Source organism: Rhinolophus sinicus, chromosome 4 (genome assembly GCF_057876585.1).
Source record: "Rhinolophus sinicus isolate RSI-liver-muscle chromosome 4, RSI-T2T, whole genome shotgun sequence".
In the NCBI taxonomy this organism is placed as follows: domain Eukaryota; kingdom Metazoa; phylum Chordata; class Mammalia; order Chiroptera; family Rhinolophidae; genus Rhinolophus; species Rhinolophus sinicus.
The window spans coordinates 35,319,192-35,346,889 of NC_142504.1; the positions used below are offsets into that span (position 1 = coordinate 35,319,192).

The window sequence follows — 27,698 nt, forward strand, 5'->3', positions numbered from 1 at the left end:
ATGTCCCCAGCTGAAGAGCCTTCAGTGAAGCTGAGAGGAGGGGATGAGGCAGCAAAGGCAGCTGCACCACTAGAGGGAGCCTTTGGTAGTCAAAGATCCCTTGGTGTCGCCAACCTGACCCAGGGGCGGAGCTTAAAGCAGCCACCTTCCCTCTAGTGAGGTGACAGGACATCTGGCTTGCCACCAAGGTCTTTTTGACCAGACATAGGCTAGCTAATTGACGTCCAAACACCACAATGTGAGACCAACCTATCAGAGTTAAACTTTCGACAAGGGAACAAATTTCAAACTGATACTTCGGTTATGTAGCTAGCGGTAGAGCTTGCAACTTACTAGCCACAGCTGCCCAATGCCATGTGAAGTAACAAACTGGTTTGGGGTTTTTTCCCCTTCAGTTTTAATGTTATGTAATGTATTTAAACACTTATTTAAATAAAACTTGTTTTCAGAAAAACAAACAAACAAACAAACAAAAAACCCTTCCATTGTATACAGCCCTTCAGAGCGCCCTTCTAGTTGCTTGTTTACTTACTGCTGCTTAGTATAAGCCAATTAGATCTTCAAATTCACTCAGCTGAATTTTGTTCTTTGACACTCTGCTGTGCCTACTTATGCTTCCCCGGGCCCAAGCGTATACTCCCCCCAGTTCTGAGTCTCTGACTCTGTACAGATAATGGAAATATCTCACCTCAGGCAGAGGGTTAGGAAAGGGATGTTACCACCCATGATACCCGACACCCTTGGACTGACCTTAGTCTCTTGGTGCTTCATGGTTGAGGTTTCATTGCTTCACCAAATCTACCATCTTGCCCAGAAAGTTAGACCCCACCTCTGGCTGACTTGGAACCGGCAATCTCACTCACTTCACACAGAACAACTGCCACTTACTCATCAGCCTCCCAAATCACTTTTAGCCAATAACCTTGTCTACTACCAGAAAAACATGGAACCAGTCAGAAGGAAACTTAGGCTCCACCTCCACACTTACCCCAGCATTACACCCTGTTCTCTGCTTTCCCGTTTGTTACTATACAGGAATTACTCATGCTCCTATTCAAAGCCAAACCCACCCCAAGGGCACTGGATCTCACCTTTCTCATCTCTCCAACAGCACTACTCCAGCAACTCTCCCATGTTCTTCTGCATCATGTGTTTTTCAGTCTCTCCTGGATACTGGATCATTCTCAGTAGATACACATGTTATTATTGATTCAGTCTTTGAAAACACAAACAAATATTGTCCTAACCCCACTCTTAACTAGATATCTCCTCATTGCTCCCCTTGGCAGCAAATATCGCAAGAGAAGCCTATATTCATTGACTTCAATTCTCATCCAATTGTCTCTTATATACTCTCTAATCAGACTCCCTGGCCCCCCACTCCACCAAAAAGTCCTTTGTCAAGGATACTGGTGAACTCCATGTGACAAACCCAATGATCAAATCTTGGTCTTCATCTTCCTTGACTTATTACTAACATTTGACTCTGTTGATTACACCATATTCCTTGGTATCCTTTTTCTCTTGGTTTCCAGTTCACTGTGTTCTCCTGAATGTCCTCCTATCTCTCAGGTTGTTCTTGCTTAGTCTGCTTTTTCAGATGCTACTTTTCTCTAAGACCTGTTAATATTGGAGTGGTCCAGACTGAGTCCTTGGTTTTCTCTTCTAGGTACATTTATTTTATTCTCTTGGTAATCTCATCCAGTGACTTTAAATATCAACCATGTGTGGCAGACTCCTAAATTTATATCACCAGCTTGCCCTCTTCGCTAAACTCTAGTCAAATATATCAAAATGCCTATTCAAGTTCTTCAAATGAGGGCAAACACACAACTCATTTCTACATGTTCAAAACTTACGATCTTTCCTTCCATCCATTTTCCTATCCTTCTATTTTTTCAGTCCCACAACCTTGGAGTCATCCTTGACTCCTTTTATTCTCTGAAACTCCACATCCAATCCACTAGCAAATCACCTCTACCTTCAAATTAGCAAACGTCTACCTTCTCTTTTGTTACTGCAATAGCCTCCTAACTGGTTTCTCTGCCCCCATCCTTGACTTGCCCAACTCTCATGGTCTAACTAGCAATTCTTTTAAAACAAAAGTCGGACCAGGTGACACCTCTATCCAGAACCTTCCTTCTCACTCAGTCAAGCTCAAGCTCCTTATAAAAAGCTGACGCCTATGTGATCTGACACTTCCCCACTTTGCCTCCGTAGCATCATCTACTATTACTTTCCTCTTGTGTGATTGGGCTAGAGCCATGTTGGCATCTGTGCTGCTTCTCAGATAGACTAGGCATGCTCTCACCTCAGGGCCTTCACAGTGGCTTGGCTACTTCTTCTGCCTGGAACACACTTCCCTCCGACAGCCCCTTGGTTAACTTCCTCAGCTCCTTCAAGTCTTTGCTTAAATGACATCTTCTCAATGATGCTTAACCTGAACCACTTCAGAGAATATCGCAACCCACACCCACTCATATCAGCACTCCCAATCCCCTGGGCATGCTCTATTGTTCCCAGGTATTGTGTTACCTTCTGCAATACTATGTAATTTGTTAGGTTATTGCTTTTTTCCTTTCTTTGACCCACTAGAATATAAGCTCCACAGAGTAGAGATTTTTGTGTCTTGTTTATTGATGTAAACCAAGCATTAACAAAGTGGTTAGCAAAAATAAATAAATGGGGCTAAATGAAACTAAAAAACTCTGTACAGTAAAAGAAACCATCAACAAAAAAAGAGGCAACCAACCGAATGGGAGAAGATATTTACAAACAATATCTCTGATAAGGGGTTAATATCCAAAACATATAAAGAACTCATACAACTCAACAACAAAAAGACAAACAATCCAATTAAAAAATGGGCAGAAGACCTGAACAAACACTTCTCCCAAGAAGACAAACAAATGGCCAACAGATATATGAAAAAATGCTTACACCTGAAATCTATGTAATTTTACTAACAATTGTCACCCCAATAAATTAAAAAAGAAGAAGAAAAAAGAAAAAATGCTGAATTTCACTCACTATTAGGGAAATACAAATCAAAAACATAAGGAGATACCACCTCACACCCGGTAGAATGGCTATCATCAACAAGACAATAACAAGTGTTAGACAGGCTGTGGAGAAAAAGGAACCCTCATACTCTGCTGGTGGGAATGTAAATTGGTACAGCCACTATGGAAAACAGTATGGAGGGTCTTCAAAAAATTAAAAATATAATTACCATACAACCCAGCAATCCCTCTTCTGGGTATCTACCCAAAAAATCCAAAAATATTTATTTGTAAAGGTATATGTACCCCTATATTCATTGCAGCATTATTCACAGTAGCCAAGACATGGAAACAACCAAAGTGTCCTTCGATAGATAATTGGATAAAGAAGATGTGGTACATATATACAATGGAATAGTACTCAGCCATAAGAAAAGATGAAATACTGCCATTTGCAACCATATGGATGGACCTTGAGATTATCATGCTAAGCAAAATAAGTCAGACAGAAAATGTTGAGAACCATATGACTTCATTCATATGTGGTATATAAAACTGAAAGCAACAAACGAACAAGACAAACAAAGGACAAAAACTCACAGAAACAGACAAGTTTAGTGGTTACCAGAGAATAAGGAGGGAGGGAGGTGGTAGAAGAGGGAAATGGGGATCAAGTATATGGTGATGAAAGGAGAACTGACTCTGGGTGGTGAACACATAATGCAATATATAGACGAAGTATTATAGAAATGTACACTTGAAACCTATATAATTTTACTAACCAATGTCACCACAATAAATTTAATAAAATTAAGAAAAAACAACAAAAAATAAAATAAAACAAAGAGAATGGTGTAATTAAAAAATGTTTTTAAGTGTTTAGCACACAATTGGTGCACAGTAAATATTTTTTAATTGAATCTACATCCCAAAATCATTTATCACCTTAGTTCTGGGTCTACATTTCAAGTTCTTTCTAGAAAACTCTACTTGAACGTCCTTCAGACACCTTAAATTCAGTATGCCCAAAATCAGACTGATCTTCCCTATCAAATTTGTTCTCCCTCCTATATTCCTAGTTTGATTCATAGCACCAATATCCATACAGTCATCTAAGAGAGAAGTCTCAAAGTCTTTCCTCATTTCAAGTTTTGGAACAAATTCCTAGCCCTCTTCTTATATTAATTATGATCCGTTAGCCACACACACAAATATTTTCTTTCCTTGCCTCAGTCACTTGTTCTAATTTCTTGTGAATTATTGTCCATTATTAGTGCATAAGTCTACATAGGCTGCTGTAACATAATACCACAGACTGGTGGCTTAAACAACAGTTTATTTCTCATAGTTCTGGAGACTCGAACTAAGCTCAAGGTGCCAGCAGAGCTGGTTTCTCCTGAGCTTCCCACTGTGTCCTCACATGGTCTGCCTTTCCTCTGCGGTGCATACTCCTGATGTCTCTTCCTCTTCTAAGGTCATCATTCTCATTGGATTAGGATTCCACCCTTATGACCAGACTAACCTAAATTACCCCCTCAAAGGCCCTATCTCCAAACACAGTCACATTGGGGTTTAGGGCTTCAACAGAAGTTGCCTCATTAACATAACAAACCTTCATTGCTCTCAGAAATGGGGATAAAGACAAAATGTTTCTTATTATAAATCACAAAACAGTAGTGACCCCCTTATTCGGGGAGGACGTGTTCCAAGGCCCCTGGGGATGTGAATGGTACTGAATCCTATAGATAGTATGTTTTTCCTATACATACAGGTCCTTGAAACTGAGAAACCCAGTATAAGGGTGACTACTGTGTCACAATAGGCAACCGACTCAAGAAAAGAACAATGCACAGGTCCCTAAATGACTGACATGACTACTAATGCCATCTGTTGGTGGCAACAGAAACGACATATTTTTATTCTGGATAATAGTTTTGCTCAGAGCTATCAAAGTATATATGTTGAACATTTGAAGGTAAAGGAAGCTCCATACTACCTTTCTTGACCTTCTGTATTCCTCTCTATGCCAGTCAAGGGCCCTGCAGGAGGGTTAAGTGAAGAGAACTCAATGAAGGGACTAAACACAGAGGTGTGGGCAGGAGTAACAAGAACAAAGGGTGGTGGAGCACCCAGGGACTACTAACAAAGGGCAGCTATTACCAGCCCTGGAACTGAAGGGGCAAAGTGGGAGCAGAGAGAGGGAACTAGAGAGGGACTGCCCGTAGGAGCTGTGGTCCTAAGGTAGAGGAAATACAATTTGGCTATGGGAGTAGGGGGAATAAATACCCCCCTGACCTCTGTCTTCTTCTACTACCTATCCTCCCAAAGCCAGAGGGGCAAAGAAACTCAGGTAACGCAATCTGTAGAGGTCAGAGTAGGGCAAAGAAGGGCAGGGAATGGATTTGGAGGGTTAGCTGGTGAGTAACCAGCATACCTTCCCTTCACAAATTGAATCACCCTCTCCTCTGATTTATAAAGTGTGTGTGTGTGTGCGTGTGTGTGTGTGTGTGTACAGAGGGTGACAAAAAATGTATACATGTTTTAAGAAAGGAAAACTATTAAAATTGTAATAATCAATATATACCAAAAACAAAAGATGAATACAAGTCACATTTGACTCCTGCAATTACAAGAGGGGCTCAAAGTGGTTACCCTCAGCATCCAGACAGTTCTGATTACAGTGAACTACTGCTTGAGCAATGTTGACCAAAGTGTCCACTTGTATACATTTTTTGGCACCTCCAGTACATATATAAAATTACCTTGTATTATGGATATTTATGTATGTGGTTCCCTATATTAATCCAGGATTGAGTTCTTACACGTCTCATTTATAGTGGCAAGTATTCCAGTACCCATTATAGGAGGAACTCATAAATAAATATTTTTTTAGGTAACTAAGTGAATGAGTGAACACTTGTTTTCTGATCCCAAGGCTTAAAATCTTGCTGGGGAGAAAAAGAGCAAATGTACCCTATTTTATGTTAAACTGAAAGCCCAGCAAATTTGATCTAGCTCCCAAATATAATAAAGCAACCAGGATAATTTTTCCTGATTCCCAGCTATAAGTTCATGTGAGAAACAAACTCAAATAGCAGATTCTAAGAGTGTTTCCCCCAGGGTATAGCTTTTAAAAATAAAATTTGCAGTATATGTTAAAAATAAAACTAACTCACTTATCTTTGCTTCTGGCTTTAAAAGTCCACACGTTTAAATTAAGAAGTGGAGAACTGAATTGATCTCCAAAGGAAGCACTAAAGTCAACATTTCAAGCATTCAATGTAGTCTAACAGCTGAACTTTAATAACTAAACAGCCTGTTGAAGGCAAGCAGATGAAAAGTCTCCAGGACAGTACAGATTAATTAGTGAGCACTGTGTAGATCAATGCCTGCTTCCCCCGAACACACAGAGAAATTATGTTTATGGTGGCCGATATTCCTTTGTTTTGACCACTATACCTGTTGATCTCTGAGCTGTGGGAGCTGTTTGACATAACATTTAAGACAAATATGCAAGTAGCTAATCTTTACTGTCTAATTACTGCAGTTGCCTTAATGACTGGGTTGCACCAATTTTTCAGTAGTACAACATGTAGGTCTCCAAATGTCATATACCCTTTTATGTGCCCAAGCAGGGGAAAGAGAGCATGGTGGAGATTGCTTTTTTTGATGTTTTGTCATTATAGAAAAAGGAGTGTTCATAATCTATTAGACATTTTTAAAGGCTCATATAACATGAAAAGGACATTTCAATGGAAAATGTACATTCCGGTTGGTTATTGTTAAGTGCATTGTTCAGCGAATGTTCCGCTATATTGAGTTTCAGGCATCAGTTGAATTATATTATGGTGAAATTTTTGATTAAGGTAAGCTAATTCAAAATGACAAGCCAAGGGCTTTTAAAACCCACATTTCAATGAAATCTGGCAGCACAAAAACAGCTGCTCTAAGTCTCCTCCTCTAATATTTCAAAGGAAGAATAGCAATGGATTTCTGATCCCATATGTGCCAACTGTAGAAATTCTAGAACAGCCTGAGAGACCCAGGGTGAAAGGTCACACTCTGCCTTATACAGATGGCACGTTTAATTATTAACGAGCAATTTTAATCACTTAATCATTTCAGGCCCTGAAATGACAGGTCTTCTCGGGTATCTCCAAGATTGTTGCAACCGAAACTCTGCTGTCAAACTTTCATGGAGCCAGTAAGTAGCATATGTGATTTCATATCCTAACTTTATTTACATTCTCATGTGAGTTGAATTTGTTTTGCAAGGCTCTAAAAGACATTTCTTAGGGAAAAAAATTGAAGGTCATGTCTTTGGCAGAGAATGTACCAACCCCTAGCAGGAAAATCAAATCTAAATCCCTGCTTTTGACTTAAATCAGGCTCAAATTCCTCAGGAGGAATTTTTTTTCCAGCAAAATTGTTTGCAGTTCTGTTGGAATTATTTGCATCTAGACTCAAAAAAATTTTCATAAAAATCCCTTTAGCTTTTGTTCATTACAAAAAATAAACAACCCCAGCAAAGAGTCTGGTATATAATATTCAGTAAATATTAGGCCCTCTTCTCAATCTCTCACCAAATGCATGCATACATTCTCATGCATATATTGGAATTCAAGTGTATGTAATTTGGCAAGAACCATGAGAAAAATCAAGAATAATTTCACCAATCTTTAAAGGCAAAATCAAACGCAAATCATAGAATTATTATGTCCATTAGATGCAGAAACCAATAATAATAGCAAATATTTATTGATAACTTATGTATCAGGCACTGTGCTAAGCTCTTTACACGTTAATACTCGTAACAATTCAATGAAAATTATTTCCATTTTACAAAAGAGGAACCTGGGGCATAGGGAGGTTTAGATACCTGTCAGATCTTATTCTAGTAAGTGGTGGAGCCGGGAGCCCAAACCAGGTCACGCAAATTTCAAAACTGACCCATGATTTTGTCAATATCCTCCAGCTAAAGACCACCAGGAACACCCTGTAGTTGAACAACTTGGATTCAATACTCGTTACAGAGAGGGAGAATTCGCAGCATGAGGCAATGTGGGTGTCTCAATAAGAGGGCGTTCAAATGTACTTATTGAAGAGTTTGGTTTGTTAGGTGATTTAGGACTTAAGGAAGTAGGACTTTTCTCTGAATTAGATGCTATCAGGAAATGGGGTTAATTCTATAACAGGGTATCTTAATAAATCTTATGAAGGAGGAAGATTAGAGAGCTGTAAGTGGTAAAGCAGTGGTATTAGCCAGGGTAGGGACATGGAAGATGACCCAGAAAGTAGGCAGCAGAGTCAGGATGAATCCAGGTGGTCCACTCTGGAGTCTGCACATTTACCTGTGTTACAGACAAAGGCAATGGGAAACAGACGCAAAACAAAGATAATGGGAGATATTTCAGGAAGAAACCTTGGCTATACAGTCCAGCTGGGAGATGGGCACCACAGAAGCCTCCTGGGGGAACTGCCTGCTCTAACAATAGTCTGAAGCCAAAAAAATAAGAAGTCCCTTTAGGGGAGCTTTGTGCTTTCGGGAAGCTTTCTAGGCCAGCCCGCCTGTCAGGGCCCACTGAATACTCTTCTCAGTTTTAAAAGTCTCTGTCCCATTATTCACGTGTGTGATAAAGCTCCTTTCTCCCTGAGGACTCAGGTCCATGCTGGCAGCCTGGTGTCCCCAGTGGATTGGATGGGGTCTCCCCTCTCAGCATTTCTGGGGCTACTTTCAGAGGAGTCATCACCTTCTGGGGTCCCAGACCCCTTTGGTGCTACTGACAAGAGGTTTTGCCAGGAGGTTGCTATATTAAGGTTTGATAAAAAAGAGGAGTGAAATGAATATTTGTTGGGGCCTCCTGTACAGCAATTCTCCCCCTTTCTTGGGTAACAAAACCCTGATTTCCCTTGGTAACTTCCCCTTCTCCAGCATACTCGTACATAGTCATGGAATTATGTGAAAATGAAGGTGCCCTCCCTGGCACCCTGCTTTGGCCCATCAGCACACATGTCAAGGAGGGGCCACTGGCATGAGCAGGCAAATCAGTCTCTCTCTTGATCTTGAGTGGAGTGACACAGACAGGAATACGTGTAGAGCTGACAAATGGCAGTTCTCTGCGGAGACTACCCAGATTCTGCCTTCAGCCCTTTCCTTCCTGAGGCCTAATTATTCAACATTTCCTTTGACTAAGCTACCTGGAATATTTCCAATAACTTTTTGCTTAAGTTAGTTCTCTGTTTGCATCCAAAGAATGCTAATTGACATAGAGTTTATTCAATAATGTCTTCTATGGAACAGAGTTTTGGGAAAATGTCCTTTAACAATGTTAGTTCAAAATAATGAGAAAGGACATACAGTTAAAGCTCTGGCTTCCAGTTCTCATGGAAACCAGACTATGCCTTCCCAGAAGACTCTTACTTTATTAAGACTACTGGCCTTTTTGTCCAGCACTGACAGGAGGTCAGAATAAATGGCCACAAAAATAATGGGTCTCTGACCTTGATTTTCATTATGTGCCTCTTTACTTTTCTTCTCAATGGGAACAGATGATGTTGAATTCACTGCTCTTCTCCAGCCTATTTTATTGATAAATGAAAAAGAGAATAAATAGATTTGTTTTTAATATATTTAAAGAAAAAATCTGATTAGGAGCTTCCTCTATCTAAAGACTATTTCTCCAAAAAGTCCACTGTAGTATAACATAACAGATGTTGTTAAGTCGGGTAATATGCCCTTCTTGAAATATTAATACAAGTCACCCATTTGTTTCCAGTTCTTTGGCCTGTGGTGCTCCATTTGAAACCACACCAAGCAATCCTCAGGGAATCAAGTCTTTGGTGATAAAGCAAGAAATGAACATGGCTATAACTACACCTCTTGAAAAAGATTCAGGATGGAGACTAGGAGGCACTTCCTGCATCTCTGCATTGGAACATATGCTTGTAGATACTGGAGAACGATTTTATTTTAGAAATCAGATTTCCTATGAGCTTTTTATTCTGTAAAGTTATCAGGTTACACTGAGAAACATAATCATTGTAAAAATGCTTGCCTGTTTTTATTTTCAGATGATTGCTCACATGGAAAATTGAAGAGAATCTACAAGCTATTAGAACTAATAAATGAGTTCAGAAAGTTTACTTGATTCCAAATCAATAGTGTTCTCATATACCAGTCATAACCAATTTAAAAATGTAATTGAAACAAAGGTCCTATCCACAACATCATAAAAACTAAAGGCATGAATCTGTTAGTTTTCATTATCAAACTAAGTCCCAAAAAAGAGTGAGTATAAAAAAATTGCAGGATGGTAAATCTACTTATATCAATAATATTTTTATATAAATACAAAAAAGTCTTGCATTAAAAAATTTAATGCAAAAGTACTATATAAATATTTATAGATTAATGTATAAAATTTAGTCTGCTGGTTACCTCTGGGTAGTGAAAGAAAAGAATGGGATTGGAGAAACACTCACTGGGTCTTCATTACGTAAGAAAAAATCTGAAGCAAACGTAGGGCAAAATGTTAAGGCATATTGTAGCTGGGGGGTGAGTATCATTATGTTCTTTGAGGGACTATCATTATTCCCTATAACTTCATTTGTATTTCATAATAAAGTATCTTAAAATACTATTGCAATTGTGGGAATAAAACAAAAATTTTCCTTGTTGTTCTTATGCCAAGTGGAGAATCTGAGAATGAAATACAAACCTGTCTGAATGTGCAAACGGTTTTGTTGTTCTTGGGAAACTTCATCCATAATTTAGTAGCAGATGAAGTTATGCGTGAAACAAGTTGGAACATATATGACCAGAGTTGATGCTCTTTAGATAAAACAACCTTCTACATCACCCTTGTGGAGAAGGCTAGTCCCCAAATTTTTATAAAACAGATGTGGTTATAGTGGTCCTTGGGGAAAATGTCCTGGGTCTTGGTGCCAATTTTACCACTAACTGGTGACCTTGGAGAATTTACTTTCTCTTGTCCTCAGTTTCTTCATTTGCAAAATGTGGGTATTCCGTTTACTTTTCTCATAGGTTTGTTGTGCAGAGTAAGTGAGGCATTATAACTATGAGACTGTTTACTGTTACAGAAATGTTAGAGGATTCTGTATACACGGTTCTCACTGATTTCCAGATTGAATTTCATGAAAAGCGAAACACAGTAAGGTGTCAGGGAATGCAAAGACAATCCACTTTTTGGGGGAAAAGAGCAGACTCCACCTACTACTGAAGACTCATTATTAGGAGAATGAAAATGTAAAAACAGGACCTAATTCCTAGGACTCTCTTTAGAAGAAAGTGTACAGAGGTGTTATTTCAGTGCTTTTTCCTAAGTTGATAGGTACTTCATTTGAAGAATTTCATTCTTCTCTAATCAGACTGAGATGTTTGATAGAAATTGAGATGTCTACAGTTATTTTTGTTGTTGGGATAAGGGCTATTCTCTGGGATTTACTTTAACTGGAAAGAGAATGCCAACTATTATATTTTTATGCACAGATATAGAAAGGCAGTGGTTAAAAGCACAAATTCAGTAGTTCCACTCTCTGGGTTTGAATCCAGACTTTGCCACTTATAAATGAATGCCAAAATTACTTAAGCTCTCATTGCCTCAGTCTCTTCCTTACTAAAATGGGGATGATAATGGCATCTACCTTTTGGCTATTGAGGTTTTAGGGAAGGCAATCATACCTCTATCCAGGGTGTACCTAGGTATTGTGGGGCCTGAAGCTTATATTTTTGAGGGGTCTCTTTAAGAGAAATAATATAAAATTATAAAAATAAGTTCTAAGGCCACAGGAGGGGACCTGCAGCTTAAGCTTTATTACCTTCATAATTCATCTACCTCTGCCTTCCTCCCTTCTCCAAGACAGGAACCAACTGAGAAACTAGACATAGAAGTCAGCTGGAGATCAAAATATAGCCAAACAATCCCTTACTTACAGTTCAAAATCCAATAAAGTTCTAAAAACCAAAAGGGTTTTTGTAACTCATTTGGCAGCAAAATCCAGCACCATCTGAACTCATTTGACAGTAAAATCTGACCTAAATTGAGGTGATATAGTCTTAACTTCTCTCAGTGTGAATATTTATAACTTTTATTGCAGAAATAATATGTTTGATGGATGATGGGGAGTTGTCCCAGAACCTGTAAATGAACCACATAACGTTTCCAAAATCCAAAATTTTCTGAATTTTGAAACCCACCTTGACCTCACGAGTTTCAGATAAGAGATTGTGGACAGTGTCTGCGTCCTTACTGATAAGCTGAATTGAGGAACATATCAGAAGTCCAGAAGTAGGAGGCAGAGCTCTCCTGCTTTATGCAGGAGGGGCAGGGAGCCCCTGGGCTGGAGAACAGGAATCCCCGGGGAAGGAGCTGCCGCTGTGCCTTCCTTCTCTCAAACTGACCAACTTTCCCAAACTCCTTCTGAAGAGGAAGAAATTATGTAAGGGGCAGATCTGAGAAGCCCAAAGAATTACTCCCAAATGTTTCCCTCCTAGGGAGTCACATGAAAACATGGGAAGCAGGAATAAATACTCCCCACTAACAATAGGGTTATTGTGAAGTTTAAATAAAACCATGATGTAAAGAGCTCAGCCTTGTTCCTGACTCACAGGAAGCCTCAGTAGATGCTGCTGTCATTGCTGTTATTGTCACACATAAATCTCATGCACTGGACTAATGTCCCTCTGTCCTCCATCTCAGGACTCTGGTCTCTCTTGGTGGCTGAGGAAGCTGCTTAGAAGAGTTAGTATCATTCTAAAAAGAGTGTTGGCCCTTAAAGGATAGATTTCACCTTATGATTTAATTTTATCTCTCCTATTTTCTTTGTTCTGATTTCTTCACCCACGTATTTTACATTTACTTAATCTGGTTATGTTTTATTTATTTTTAAACTTTAGGTGTTTTTACTCACTACTTTAAATCCTTTCTGGAACAAGGGTAAGTGTAATTATATAAACAAGAAGAATTCAAAGAACATAAGTATTTGCTACTTATTCCACATAAAATACAGATGAAATCAGTCCAGTGTGGAGGAGAAATCCAGCGAGTAAGAGGTTTTGCATAACTGAAATGTAGTGGAAGAAATAACTTTCATGTCAGATATTTTTGTATCCAATTATCTTCTGGCTCCATGAACAAGAAATTTCTCCCTTTGAATGTATTAATGGAGTATATCATCCTATTTTATAAGAAATGCATGATGAATCAAACTTTTTAAGAATGAAATAAATCATTGGATTGGGAAAGAAAGAGAAGGGCAGTGCTAGGCCTTTGGGTAAGTAACACATAACCTACATGAAATTAAAGTATCTTGCAGAGATCTATACACAGGAATTAATCCATTCTGCTATATTTTTTTTACTTTTTATAATAAAAAAATAATGTATGTCCATTGTAGAGTGTTTAGAAAATAGAGATTAATACAAAAGAAAATTTAAAAGTACCCGTTGGCCATGGAAGGAAATGGGTTCTTGCCATCTGTGGCGGCATGGATGGACCTGGAGGGTATTGTGCTGAGTGGAGTATGTCAGATAGAGAAAGACAGATGCAATGTGATTTTGCTTATCTGTGCAATCTAAATACAGAGACTGTGAGTGTATACACCCATAGATACAGAGACTATTTTGATGGTTACCAGATGAGAGGGGGATTGAGACGGTGGGTGAAAAGAGGGAAGGAATTAAGAACTACAAATTGGTTGTTACACAGTAATCATGCAGATGTAGGGTACAGCATAAGGAATATAGTCAATAATATTGTAATGACTATGTATGGTGTCATATGGGTACTAGATTTATTGGGGTGACAGATGGAAGAGGAGTTAGCGGACAGGGTGAAAAATGTGAAGGGATTAAGAAGTACAAATTGGTAGTTATAAAATAGTGCATGGGATGTAAAGTAAAGCACAAGGAATATAGTCAACAATATGGTAATAATTATGCATAGTGCCAGGTTGGTACTAGGCTAGTCAGGGGAATCACTTCTTAAATTATATAAATGTCTAATCACTATGCTGTACAACTGAAATTAATATAATATTGAATGTCAACTGTAATTGAAAAATTAAAAAGGGAGGGAAAAGGTGAAGGGGAATAAGAGGTTCACATTTCCAGGTACAAAACAAATAAGTCACAGGAATGTAATGTACAGCACAGGGAATATAATCAATAATATCGTGATAGCGTGGTACGGTGTCAGGTTGCTGGACTTACGGTGATCACTTCTTTATGTATATAAATGTTGAACAACTATGGTGTACACCTGAAACTGATATAATGTTGTATGTTGGCTATATTTTTTAATAAAAATCTTTTAAAAAATTTACCCAAATCCTTCAACTCTGAGATCATTGTTAACATTTTGATGTAGTATATCCATGCAGTCCTTTTTCTTTTCATGGATATTCTTTTATTTCCTAAAGTGGAATCATATTTTACTTGTTGTTCTATAACTTGCTTTTTCAATTAACTACAGATCCTAAGTATTTTCCCATGCTATTAAATAGTCCTTTAAAATAAATTTTATAACATAAGTAATATATGTTCATAGTCATATGTTCAAATGATAGAGAACTATATCAAGACAAAAGTAAAATTCTGTTTATCTCACCAATATCCCATTTTAAATATGACACAAAAATAAAATTATAAAGAAAAAAACTGATATATCTGATAACATAAAAATTAAAAACTTTGCAAAGCAAGAAACCATCACAAAGTATAAACAATAAATGACAAACTGGGGGAATATTTTCAGTGCAAATGACAGGTAAATGATGAATTTCCTTATTATGTAAAAATCTTTTTCAATAAAAAAGATGCTCAAGAACGAGCAAATTTTTTTAAATGGTATAAATATGTGGCACTTCACTGATAAAGAAATACAAGTGGCCAAACAAAAGAAAGTGGGGAAAAATAGCCATAAGAAGATGAATATCCCCATTCATAAATAAGTGAAAATTAAAACAAAAATGAATGTGTTTGCTAATATTCATCGTTAATATAATGTGAAGAACTACCCTCAATCACAGGGGAAATGGAAATCTTTGAAGGGTGGATTGGCACTAACAACATTTTAAATACACATCTTTTCACTTAGAAATTCCACTATTTGGTCTTTATCCTACATAATTAAGTATGTAAAGAGATATGTACAAGGATATTTGTTATAGCATTGTTTGAATATCAAGTTCCAATATTTATTAATAAATGAACTTAAGAAAAATAGCGTATGAAACCATTCCTTGGAATTACTTAGATTAACCACTAGATGTCACAATTGTTCCGTAAAAATAAAGCCATATCCCAGTAGACTGAATTTGAAGGTCAGAAAGAACCTTCTGTATATAACATACCAGGGATGCCAAAAAAATGTATACAAGTGGACACATTGATCAACGTTGCTCAAGCAGTAGTTCGCCATAATCAGATGCTGATGGTAACCACTTTGAGCACCTCTTGTAATTGCAGAAGTCAAATGTGACTTGTATTCATCTTTTGTTATTGGTATATATTGAGTATTACAATTTCAATAGTTTTTCTTTCTTAAAATGTATATGCATTATTTTATATATATATATATATATATATATATATATATATATATATATATATATATATACACATATATATATATACATGATATTCCTTTACTTTAAAATAATTGTTACTTATACAATTGCACCCAGTGCAATTCTAAAACAAAGGCAGTTTACCACATAACAAAGTATTTTGCAAAAGATCATGTCACAAAGTGATCTTCAAATTATTTTAAAAAATGCTTTTCTGATGAAGTCGCAATGAGTTTTTTTATGCTTTTACAAGGCTTTAGCCTACAATGCACTAAAATTGGGTAGGCTTATATGGTAGGATTTAGGACTTCCCAGGAGGAATTTAGGCATCAAAGAATCTCACCTCTAGCACGTATACATTTCACCGTTGAAGGTTAATTTTGAGGAATTTTAAGAGTTTCCAATCTTTAGGAGCAGCATACTAACTTTAAAATACCTCTGCATGAAGTGACCTTTAATAACTACAGCTCAATGGTTTTAAAGATTCATCAGGTTTTGCCTAGGAAACAAATGGAGTGTGGCTCAGCCTGGGCTCCCCACGTCCACTCTCTTGTCCTTTAAGGTAAATGACACAATTTAATGTGATCTTAATACTGAGAAGTATATATTGGGAAACCAAAGACCTTAGAAAACATTCAGCTTATCAAAATCCATATTGTCACAGGTTATTTCTTAATGTTCTCACATCAAGCTGCATACTTCATGCTGATATAAAATAGTCACAAATATATTAGGAAACAGATACCACTTACTTGCTTCTGTACTTGTAAACTAATGCTAAGGCAAATATTGAAATTGAATCCATATTTAGTTTCTGATTAAGGAGTTTCAAATTTAAAAATTGCATACAGACATAGGGCTAAATAAATGTTTGGTTTTAAAATAAGATTTCCTTAAAAAAAAAAAAAAAGAGGCAGGAGACACAGATTAAACAGGAAAGTGAATCAACACTGTTAAGTGATAATTTTAGGAAGAGCTGCTCTCGTTAATTTAGTTTTATATCAAGGATAAAATAAAATCATAATGAAAAGTTCCTTAAGCATTCTTATAACCAGTGTTTTAAACTCTGTCTCCAGTAGGTTGGTTGCCTCCATTTCATTTAGTTCTTTTTCTGGAGTTTTCCCATTCTTTTATTTGGGATATGTTTCTTTGTTTCCTCATTTGAGTGCCTCTCTGTGTTTGTTCCTATGTATTATATAGATCTCCTACGTCTCTGTCTTTGCCGGGTGGCCTTATGTAGTAAGTGTCCAGTGTGGTCCAATGGCACAATCTCCCTGATCACCTGTGCATGTGTTCCACGAGTGTCCCATGAGTGTGTTGTCCCATGTGTGTGTTCTGTTGTAGTTGAGCCTTGATTGTTTTTGGCACGTCAGTGGGTGATGGACTCTCAGGCTGACTGGCTGCGAGGACTGGCTATACTCACGACATATGGGCTGCTGTGTAGGGGCTGACCCCTCAGAGAGGGAATTGCCCAGTGGGCTCTTGTGCCTTTGAGACCACCCTTTGGGTGTGCTGTTTGTGGGGTAATGAGATAGTGCTCTCGTGTCATCTGAGGCTGGCCTCTGGGTGTGTTGTTCCTGTTGTCTCTTGGGAGCGGCTCCCATGCAGGCCAGTTTCAGCTTTGCCCAGGACTGGCCCATGGCTAACCGGTAGAATCCACAAAGCCATAAGCGATTGGTTGCTGCCTGTGCTGGACTTGGAATCATGTGGGGATGGCCTCACTGTGAACAGAGGTCGGCTGCCACCAGTTTTGAGCCAGCAGCAGCTTAGCAAAAGGTCCAGGGTCCCCCTCAGCCTGCTGCCACTGGCTGGCTGCTGTTAAGTCCCAGTTGCTGACAGAGCCATCTTAGGTGCACAGGCCAGGCTGGTTGTCCTGGTTCTGACAGTGCCCCTGATGATACCACCTGAGTTAGGTGGGGCAGGGTCCCAGGGAGTCACTGGAGTGTAACCAGTGGTTTTCACAAAGTTAATGAAGGTTCAGTTCTTTCACCAGTGCTGAGTCTGTTGCTACTCTGTAAAACACCCAGAGAACACGGTGACCAGCTGCTGCTTGCCTCGGGCCTGCAGATCCCTGCGAGCTGCCCGAGGAAGGCTGCAGAGCTAGCTGGATCTGACCACCCACCATAGAAAGTTTTCCAGACTACCATGGCGTGTCTGTTGCTGTAGAAGCCTCCCAGAGCTTGCAGGGTGGGGCTAGTTGCCCTGGAGCCAAGAGTGCCCTATGTGATGCCACACTAGCTGGATGGGACAGGGTCCCAGGGAGTCATCAAGGTGGGGTACGCACAGACTTCACCAGACCAATGCAGTCTCAGATTTGGCCCTGTGGGAGAGGGTTCGACACAGGAAAGATGGTGCCTGCCTATAGGCTACACGTGAGGCAGGCTCCATACAGGGATAATGGCAGCTGTCTCTCTAGTCCTTGCCCTGAAGCCACACAACTCAGTTTTTCCTTGTATATCTCTGGTGCCTCTCGAGTTGTAGCCCCTCTGCCCGAAGCCAGGGTGAGTTCTTGCCAGTAAATGAGTCTGTGTGCAGAACCTTTAAGAGCTCTGGATTTCTAGCCATCTTCCTTCTTACCAGGACAAACAGAATCCTTGCTGATTTTCACCACCAGATGTTGGGGAAACTCCTCTTCCCAGGACAGGATCCCTGGGCAGGGGAGTATGGTTTGGGGCTGGGGTCTCTCACTCTTCGGGGGGGGATACACACTGCCGAGATGTCCCATCCATTGCTCTACTACTACATGTGGGTTTGGGGTCAGCCCGTTGTGCATCTCTGACCCCCCTACCAGTCTCAACATGGCCTCTTTTTTATATCCTTAGTTATAGGGATTCTGATCAGCTAGTCTTCAGATGATTCTCGAAGTTGATTGTTCTATAATTTAGTTGTAATTTTAATGTGATCATAGGAGGAGGCAGGCATAATATTTACTTATTCTGCTATGTTGGACCTTTTCTTGAACATATTTCTAATGTTGTGCAACCATCACCAGAGCTGGGTCCTTTTGTGGTGTTTCCTCCACCAACCCCAACTCCTGTACACTATAGTGGAGCCAACTTTTCACTGGTCCCCTCTCCCAAGGTTGTTACTTCAGAACTTAAATATTATTTCTTATTCCCATATTTCCCCCCAAAACCCTAGTAGAGGTATGTGTGGGGGGTAGGTCTTAAAACTATTCGTTCAAGTACTTTCTTATTTAGGAAGGCCAGTTTACCTAGAAAATGCTTTGTTCCTTTGGATTCATAATGCATTTTGAATGAAAACATACTTATCCAAATCCAAACATTTACATGGAGTTGGCTTTTGTTTTTTTCTGGGTAGACAAACCACCTACAAAGAAAGATACACAATATGACACCCGCTTCACTTTCTTCTTTCTCTGCCCCAACATTAGGTAACAGTAAGCAGAACTTAAAGAAAAATGCATTGCACCCTCAACACTACTCTCTGAAAGAAATAAAGCAGATGTTATTGGTCTCAATGTACATATATAGAAACTGAGAAACAGGAATGGGGAATTTTAGATGCCTACCCAAAGTTGCCCAGCTGATAAGACAAGACCCAGAACTACCTAAGTTCTCCCACTCCACATCCAGTGAACTCTCTGCTATGTCCTACTAAAAAGAAGATGAGGGAGATGGCCGGATCTCACATTTGTACTCATCTCTTAACTAACATTCTGGATTTGTTTTCAAGTCCACTAAGGTAATGAAATCGTTCCCTCTCAACTTCCATATATAATTGATTATTATTGGTGGATTCCATATTTGTAAATTCACCTACACTAAAACTTTATTTGTTATCCCCAAAGTAATCCTCATGGACTTTCGTGGTCACTTGTGTACATGTGCAGAACAGCAAAAAAATTGAATGGTTTGACTTCTGTGATTCCCAGCTGAGGTCAAACAAGGCAACACAGACTCTCCGTCTCACAGACTCTCCTTTCTTTAGGGGCAGGTACAAGGAGACAGACGGGTAGGCTGCTGCGTGGCAACACCTATCTGTAAAATGTAAAGCAAAAATAGAGATTTGTTTTCATAAAAGTACTTATTTTTATGACCAGCACTCATTTGGGATCTAATATGGAGTTGGCTTTTATGAATAATAATCACAGTGGAACCAGGCATGCTGTGCTAGGTGCTTTATCTGCATTCCTTCTCCAAATCGTCTAATTCTTACAGTAATAACCCTAGAGGGTAGATGGCAGTCTCCTTTTTGCAGATGGAAATCTGAGGTTCAGAATGTGAATAATGAGGTAAGTAGGTTTTCCACTGCATAGCAAGGAAGAGGCAGTTTGGATAAAATCACAAGGCTGCTTGCCTCCAAAGCTGGTGTATCGCCTTCCCTTGAGTGCCCTCATGCAGCACCAGCTACATTAATTTGTGGGGTCCAGCACCAAATGATAAAGCAGGGTCCCTTGTTCAAAAATTAAGAATATCAAGACAGTGACTACAGAATATTAACCAAGGCAGGCCACTCTGAGCACAGGTCTCACGCCCATGAAGCCGCTCCTGGCCTTCAGAAAGCCCAGGTCCAGTGAGAGCTGGGGAAGGAAAAGTGTGCTTCCTATCTGTCCCTGTATGATTCAAGTCTACGCCACTGTGGAAGCACTGCTAATTCTCTCAGCAGTCTGACTACTTCGTTTCTAACAAAGAATTCAGAGGCATCCGTAGAAACAAACATATAAACACAGAAAAGCAGGCTGCCAGTCTGTTGATGTGTGACTGACAATAGCAGGATTTTTAAGTAAAACATAAATGATTTTTTTCTTTGCAATTTTTTTCTCATTGGACATCTTAAAAGTTTGATTCCTTAACTTCTTTACCACATAGTTTTGTTCTCTGAATAAACTGAATTTGTGTCCATCCTTCTTTCACGGTATCATTTCTAAGGACACAGAATTTCACTTGACTTGAGCAGTTACAGATACTTGTTTTAACATGAAGTGTTAGGGTTTCCTTAATTCCTGCTCTGTTCCCTGTGACAGTGAGCTTAATTCCACGGGCACTGAGGTTCTACCTGGGAAAATTCTCTGGTCTCTCCTTCACTTTAGCACTTACGGCTTTCTCCAGCTTAGTTGTCTGACAAGTTGTACAGGCTGGGTAGAGAGAGAAGCAGCCTAAAATGAGTAGGAAAAGTTGGCGTTTGATGCTTTCCATTCCCATGCCATTTTCCACTTGGGTCACATTTTCTTCTATGAATCTCCTTTCTTCCCCAACCAAGGAGCTCAGTCTCCTTAGACCTGTATCCTCTGGGAGCCCTGAAGCACCTAGTCCTGCCCCTTTTCAGGCCTAGTGTTAGCAAAAGAATCAGATTGCATTCACTATAGTGAAATGTCAATACAATTCAGCCTCCCTGTCCCAAACCTTTGTTTCGCTAGAGGGAAGCACTGTCTGTCAAGTCAACTGCCTACTGGATCTCAGAGTCAGCTATTTCCTCTGCTGGCTGGGAAACGATCAGTTTTATTTTCTTTCTGAAGGGCTGACCCTAGAAATAATTGGATGTTTATGATAAAAACAGATGATGTATTTTATAGGTATTTTAATTGTTCCTGGTAACCATGTAAAAACATAACCATTATGTATATCAGATTCATTTGACTGTAAGTATATTTAACTTCTATTCCAAACTCCATGTATATTTATTCTTCAGTTTATTTCTCTGGTAACATCAGCAGTCACTCACAACCTAACCAAAATTAGAAAGAACTGTGCTCCCAATCTAAGCTCGGATCTTTCTCACCTCCCACCAACATGCATGCTTCAGATTAGGCTGTTTTATCACATTTTGGCAATAAATATTCAGCACTTTCCAAGGGAATCAGGGATCATGAGAGAGATTTTTTTCTCATATGGAGCAAGAAAGCTCCCAACACCTCTTCATAGCATAAAAACAAATGTTCCTCAAGATTGGCCCCCTAAATTTGCCTTAGCTCTTTGTATTAGCCATCTATTGCTGTGTAACAAATCACCCCAAAACTTAGCATCTTAAAACAACAATAAGCATTATTTCATAGTTTGTGTGGGTCAGGAAGTTGGGGGCAGCTTGGCTGGGTGATTCTGGCTTGTGGTCTCTCAACCAGACTGCAGTCAGGATGTTAACCAGGGCTGCAGTCATCTGAAGGCGTGACCAGGGTTGAGGAACTCTTCTTCCAACATGGCTCTCTTCTATGGAGGGCACCCTGGTACTGGCTGTTGGCAGAAGGCCTCAATTCCTCCTATATTACCTATATTAACCATGGGGCTGTAATTGTCCTCACAACATGGCAGCTGGCTTCCCCCAGAGCAAGTGATCCAAGACAGAAAGGCACAAGCTACAACATATTTTATGACCTAGAAACTCAGAAGTCACACACTGTCATTTCTGCAAAATTTTCTTGTTAACACAGGTCAGCCCTGCTCAGTGTGGGATGGAAGCACACAAGGGTATGAATACCAGGAGGCAAGGATCTCTGGGGGCCATTGTAAAGGTTATCACATTTATCACACCACTCTTTCCATCATAAAGGAAATAGAAATTCCTTGAATGAGGAATATGACCAATCTAATGGTCCCTGAAAAGGGATATTCCCTCTTATTATCAAACTTGCATTCCTTGTTACACATTGATTTGTGAGATATTGTTAGTGGCAATAATTGCTAAAAGTCTTATCAGCTATGGGGAGTGAGAAACACCTCCTTCTAGATAATTCTTGTGTTGCTATACTATGCCAGGCAGTTAGCTGTCCCTGGCTCTATAATATTTGATGTACCCCTGTGTGTACTACTGCACAAGACCTTCCATTCGAACTTAAAAATCTTAGTCTCTGTTCTGAGAGGTCGTTGCTGAATTATGTTAAGTAGGGGAGAGAATAGGTTATATTTGAATTTTGTTATGTTCATTCTGTTGCCTGTGTACAGGGTGGATTGGTGGTAAAAGGGGAGATAGAGCAATCCTGGAGTCCCTTTATGACAGAGAAAGTTTTACAGCTCTCAGCACTCATTATGATTCCTAACTTCCTCTTATCAACTAATCAGAATCTTTAGCAAATTAATCTTGCCTAAGCAATGGTGTATACTGCTAAATGTTTAAAAAACAACAATCAAAAATGGAGAGAGAGCGAGAGAGAGCAAGAGAGAGAGAGAGAGAGAGAGAGAGAGAGAGAGAGAGAACATCCAAAATCCTAACCTGTAGCATTTGTCAATTTCTATGGCATAAATACTTCCACCACAGCCAATTTCAAGCTACTAATGTCACTGGACAGGAGTTGGGAAGACATGTGCATAATTAGCCAGTACCACCTGGCTCCAGCATCCACCACAACCTTCGAGCTCTGAAAGCAGAAGCAGCCAGAAGCAGATTAGCAGGTCAGGAACGCAAGGGACCAGCTATGCCAAAACCCTCGCTCACATGTCCAGCAAGGGGGGAAGATGGGCTTCCTAGGCACCTGCTCACCTCAGAAGGGGGTTTCCATGACCTGGGTGGGGGTCCCCACTATCTGCAGCAGTTTCCTGGTGCTAAAATCCCTGGACCTTCTAGACCACAGGATTAGCCTGAGAGCAAAGGCAAGGAAAGGGATATGGAGGTAGAGGCAAATTATTTAAAATTACAAGTGAGTTATCTTGATTTATTTACTAGAAGTATCCTTTCAAATTGATGAGTGTGACTCTTGGAATGAGGCCACTAGATATCATGCAGTTAAAGTATCAATAGGGGAGAGATCCAAGCTGGCGAAGCAGATAAACGCTGGCTTGCCTCATCCCCTGAACACATGAAAATTACAACTAAATTATAAACAATCAACCCGGAGAACCATCTGAAGTCTAGCTGAACAGAAGTTCTATAACTAAGGTTATTAAGAAGAAGCCATGTTGAGACTGGTAGGAGGGGCGGAGACATGAAATGGACTAGTCCCTCACCCACATGTGGTGGCTGAAAATCAGGAAAGTTATCTTGGCCACAGAGGTTACCCATAGAGGAGCAAAGGACCCCAGCCCCACACCAGGCTCCCTAGCCAGAGTACTGGTGCTGGGAAAAGGAGCCCCCACAACATTTGCCTGTGAAAAACAGTGGGGATTCTGACCCTCCATTCAGGACAGAAGGATGTGGGAAACCCAGATGTCCCCTTAAAGGGCCTACGCACAGATTCACTCGCTAACAGGCGCTCACTCAGGCTCCAGGAGAGGGATGGTAACTCAGAAGGGGGAGGAGACATACAGGGAAAGACTGAGTTGTATAACCTTGGGGCAAGGACTCGAGGTACAGTCACCATTTTCCCTGTGTGGGATCTTGGCCTTGTGCAGACAGCAAGCGGGTGCCATCTTTCTTGTGTTAAGCCCTCCTCCATGCTCACGACCAAATCTGAATCTGAATTGGTCTGGTGAGCTCTGCTCACTCCACCCTGGTGACTCACTGAGACCTTGCCATACCTGTCGCGTCCAGCGCAACACAGGCAGTAAGTGAACGAGAAGGGGCGGCAAAGAGTTAAGAAAGTAAGAAACAGAAATCAAGAAAGTTATGAAACAGGGGCCAAGGGTCTCACAGCCTCAAAGGACTAAGAGCCCTGAATGGGGCCGGCCTGTGGCTTTTATTGATGCTACACAAGAAAGCAACATTGTTTTCTCCAAGGTCTGTGAAGTTCACACATTATATTAAACTGATTTGAACTAATTACCCCTGCCTGCAAGCAGCTGCACCATCAATTCCAGGGTGTACCTCCTGCAAACAGCTGAACCTTTATGCTTAAACCTACTGAAATGGATAGATGGAGAACTGATGTTATTACACCATTGAATCTCTTCCCAAGCAGGTTGTGGAAAGGAATGCAGCCACAGAGACATAAACTCTTCTTAACCGGGGGACAGTGGGGGTCTATGCCCACCTCTATCAACCCCGTGGGTTCTCCTGCTGGGCCCCACTCGACTGTGCCTGGCTTGAGTTGTCCCCCGTGTGGGGAATCTTACTCGTCATTGGTTAACCAGCCATCCTTCGGGGCCAAACAGGGAGACATAAGGTGTAAGCACAAAGGTGAAGCAAAGTCCCTGAAAGGTTCTGTCTCACAGACTCTCCTTTCTTTAGGGGCAGGTATGAGGGGACAGACGGATAGGCTGCTGCGTGACAACACATACCCAGCACCATACCTCACAAGGTTTTATGGGAAGCTGAACCTTATGGAAGTGGCAGGTGGCAGTAGGCCTCCGAGTGTCCTGGCTTTTTGCAGAGCTACCTCAGGCCTGGTACTGTTGGCCGTCATCCTTGGTTTGCAGAGTGGCCTCTCACACATGCCTACAGGTACAGCAAAGGCAGCTACCAACCGATTGCTTTGTACGTCCTACCATGTAGTCCCAGCTTATCACAGACAGGGGCTGATCTGGGCCTGCATCAGAGACCCTCCCAAGAGGCCCCAGAACCAACATACTTGGAGATTGTCTTCAGAACACAGCACAGCAAAACCCAATTAGTCCTACAAGTGGCACACCCAAAGCGCAGTCTCAACAAGCTCCAGTGCCCACTGGGGCAAACCCTGCTCTATGTGGTAATACCCCCACCACACAGCAGCCCGTAAGCTATGGATGTGGCCAAACCCCACAGCCAGTTGGCCTGAGGGTGAATCCCACCCACTGATGTGCCAATAGCAATTACGACTCAACTATAACAGGAGGGCACAGACAACCCACACAAGGGACACTTCTAAAACACTTGGCTCAGATGACCAGGAAGACTGTGTCACTGGGCCCCGCAGGACATCTACTCCATAAAGCCACCTGGCCAAAACTGGGAGACATAGCAGATCTACCTAATACAAAGAAACCAACACAAAGAGGCAGTCAAAATGAGGAAACAAAGAAATACGTCTCAAATGAAAGAACGGGAGAAAACTCCAGAAAAAGAACTCGATGAAATGGAGACAAGCAACCTACCAAATATAGAGTTCAAAACAATGGTTATAAGGATGTTCAAGGAACTTAGTGAGAATTTCAACAAAGAGATAGTAAGCATTAAAAAGGACATAAAAAACAACCAGTCAGAAGTGAAAAATAACTGAAATGAAGAATGCACTAGAAGGAATCACCAGCAGACTAGATGAGGCACAGGATTCAATCAGCAATTTGGAACACAAGGTAAAAGAAAACACCCAATTGGAACAGCAAAAAGAAAAAAGAATCCAAAAAAGTGAGGCTAGTTTGAGACCTCTGCAACAACGTCAACGTAACAACATTTTGCATCATAGGGGTACCGGGAGAAGAGAGAAAGCAAGGGATAAGAGAACCAATTTGAGGAAATAATAACTGAAAACTTTCCTAACCTGGCAAAGGATATAAGACATACAAGCTCAGGAAGCGCAGAGCATCCCAAACAAGATGAACACAAAGAGGCCCACACCAAGACACATCATAATTAAAATGCCAAAGGTTAAAGACAAAGAGAGAGAATCCTAAAAGCAGCAAGAGAAAAGCAGGTAATTACCTTCAAGGGAGCTCCCATAAGACTGTCAGCTGATTTCTAAACAGAAACGTTGCAGGCCAGATGGATTGGCAGGAAATGTTCAAAGTGATGAAAAACAAGGCCCTACAATCAAGATAACTCTACCCAGCAAAGCTATCATTCAAAATCAAAGGACAGATAAAGAGCGTCCCAGACAAGAAAATGCTACTACAAACCAGTACTACAAGGAATGTTAGAGGAATGTTTTGACACAGAAAAAAAAATAAAATGGCAATAACTACAAATCTACCAACAATTACTTTCAATGTAAATGGAATATATGCTCCAATCAGAAACATAGGGTAACTGAATGGATAAGAAAACAAAACCCTTTCATATGCTGTCTACAAGAGTCTTCAGATTGAAAGTCACATAGACTGAAAGTAAATGAATGGGAAAAGATATTTTATGAAAATGGAAACAACAAAAAAAGCTGGGGTAGCAATACTTACACCAGACAAAACAGACTTTAATAGAAAGTCTATAAAACGAGACAAAGAAGGACCCAGTAATCCCACTTCTGGGTATTTATCCAAAAAAAACCCAAACGCTAATTCAAGGGGTCGTGTGCATCCATATGTTCATTGCAGCATTATTTACAACAGCCAAGATGTGGAGGCAGCCTAGGTGTCCGTTGATAGAAGAATGGATAAAGAGGAGGTGGTACATATATACAATGGAATATTGCTCAACCATAGAAGCGAATCGGTTCTTGCCACCTGTGGCATGGATGGACCTGGAGGGTATTGTGCGGAGTGAGTTGGCTTATATGTGGAATCTAAAGAATAAAATAAACAAAACAGAAACTCATAGACACAGAGACATTTTGATGGTTGCCAGATGGGAGAAGGGATGAAGGGGGTGGGTGAAAAGGGGAAGGGATTAAGAAGCACAAATTGGTTGTTACAAAGTTGTCATAGGGTCTCTTTCCAATCGACGCTGAGCCATGAGCATCCCGGGACAAGTGGCACAAGTGCCGCAAGACAAGCGGCAAGAGAAAGCCCTACCACAAGAAGCGAAAATAGGAGCTGGGACGCCCAGCTGCCAACACTAAGACTGGACCCTGCCGCATACACACAGTCCGTGTGCGTGGAGGCCACAAGAAGTACCCGCATTGAGGCTGGACATGGGGAACTTCTCCGAGGGCTCTGAGTGTTGTACGTGCAACACAAGGATTACTGATGTTGTCTACAATGCATCCAACAAGGGACTGGTCTGCACCAAGACCCTAGTGAAGAACTGCCTCGTGCTCGCTGACAGCACACAGGACAGACAGTGGTATGAGTCTCACTAAGCATTGCCCCTGGGCTGCACGATGGGGGCCAAGCCGACTCCTGAGAAGGAAGAGATTTTAAACAAAAAACAATCAAAGAAAATTCAGAAGAAATGTGATGAAAGGGAAAAGAACGCCCAAATCAGCAGTCTTCCAGAGGAGCAGTTCCAGCAGGGCACGCTTCTTGCATGCATCGCTTCAAGACCCGGCCAGTGTGGCCGAGCAGATGGCTGTGTGCAAGAGGGCAAGGAGCTGGAGTTCTAGCTGAAGAAAATCAAGGCCTGGAAAGGCAGATAAATCCTCCTCCCTCCTCTCTTAGAATTATAAGACCCGGTCTTATATAATACTGGGTCTTACATTAATCTTTACTC

The 27,698-nt window shown here is 40.5% G+C and overlaps 1 pseudogene; it reads left to right on the top strand.

The window, feature by feature from the left end:
• Positions 1–27,624, top strand: LOC109437108 (small ribosomal subunit protein eS8 pseudogene; annotated as a pseudogene).
• Positions 27,625–27,698: the final 74 nt, after the last annotated feature.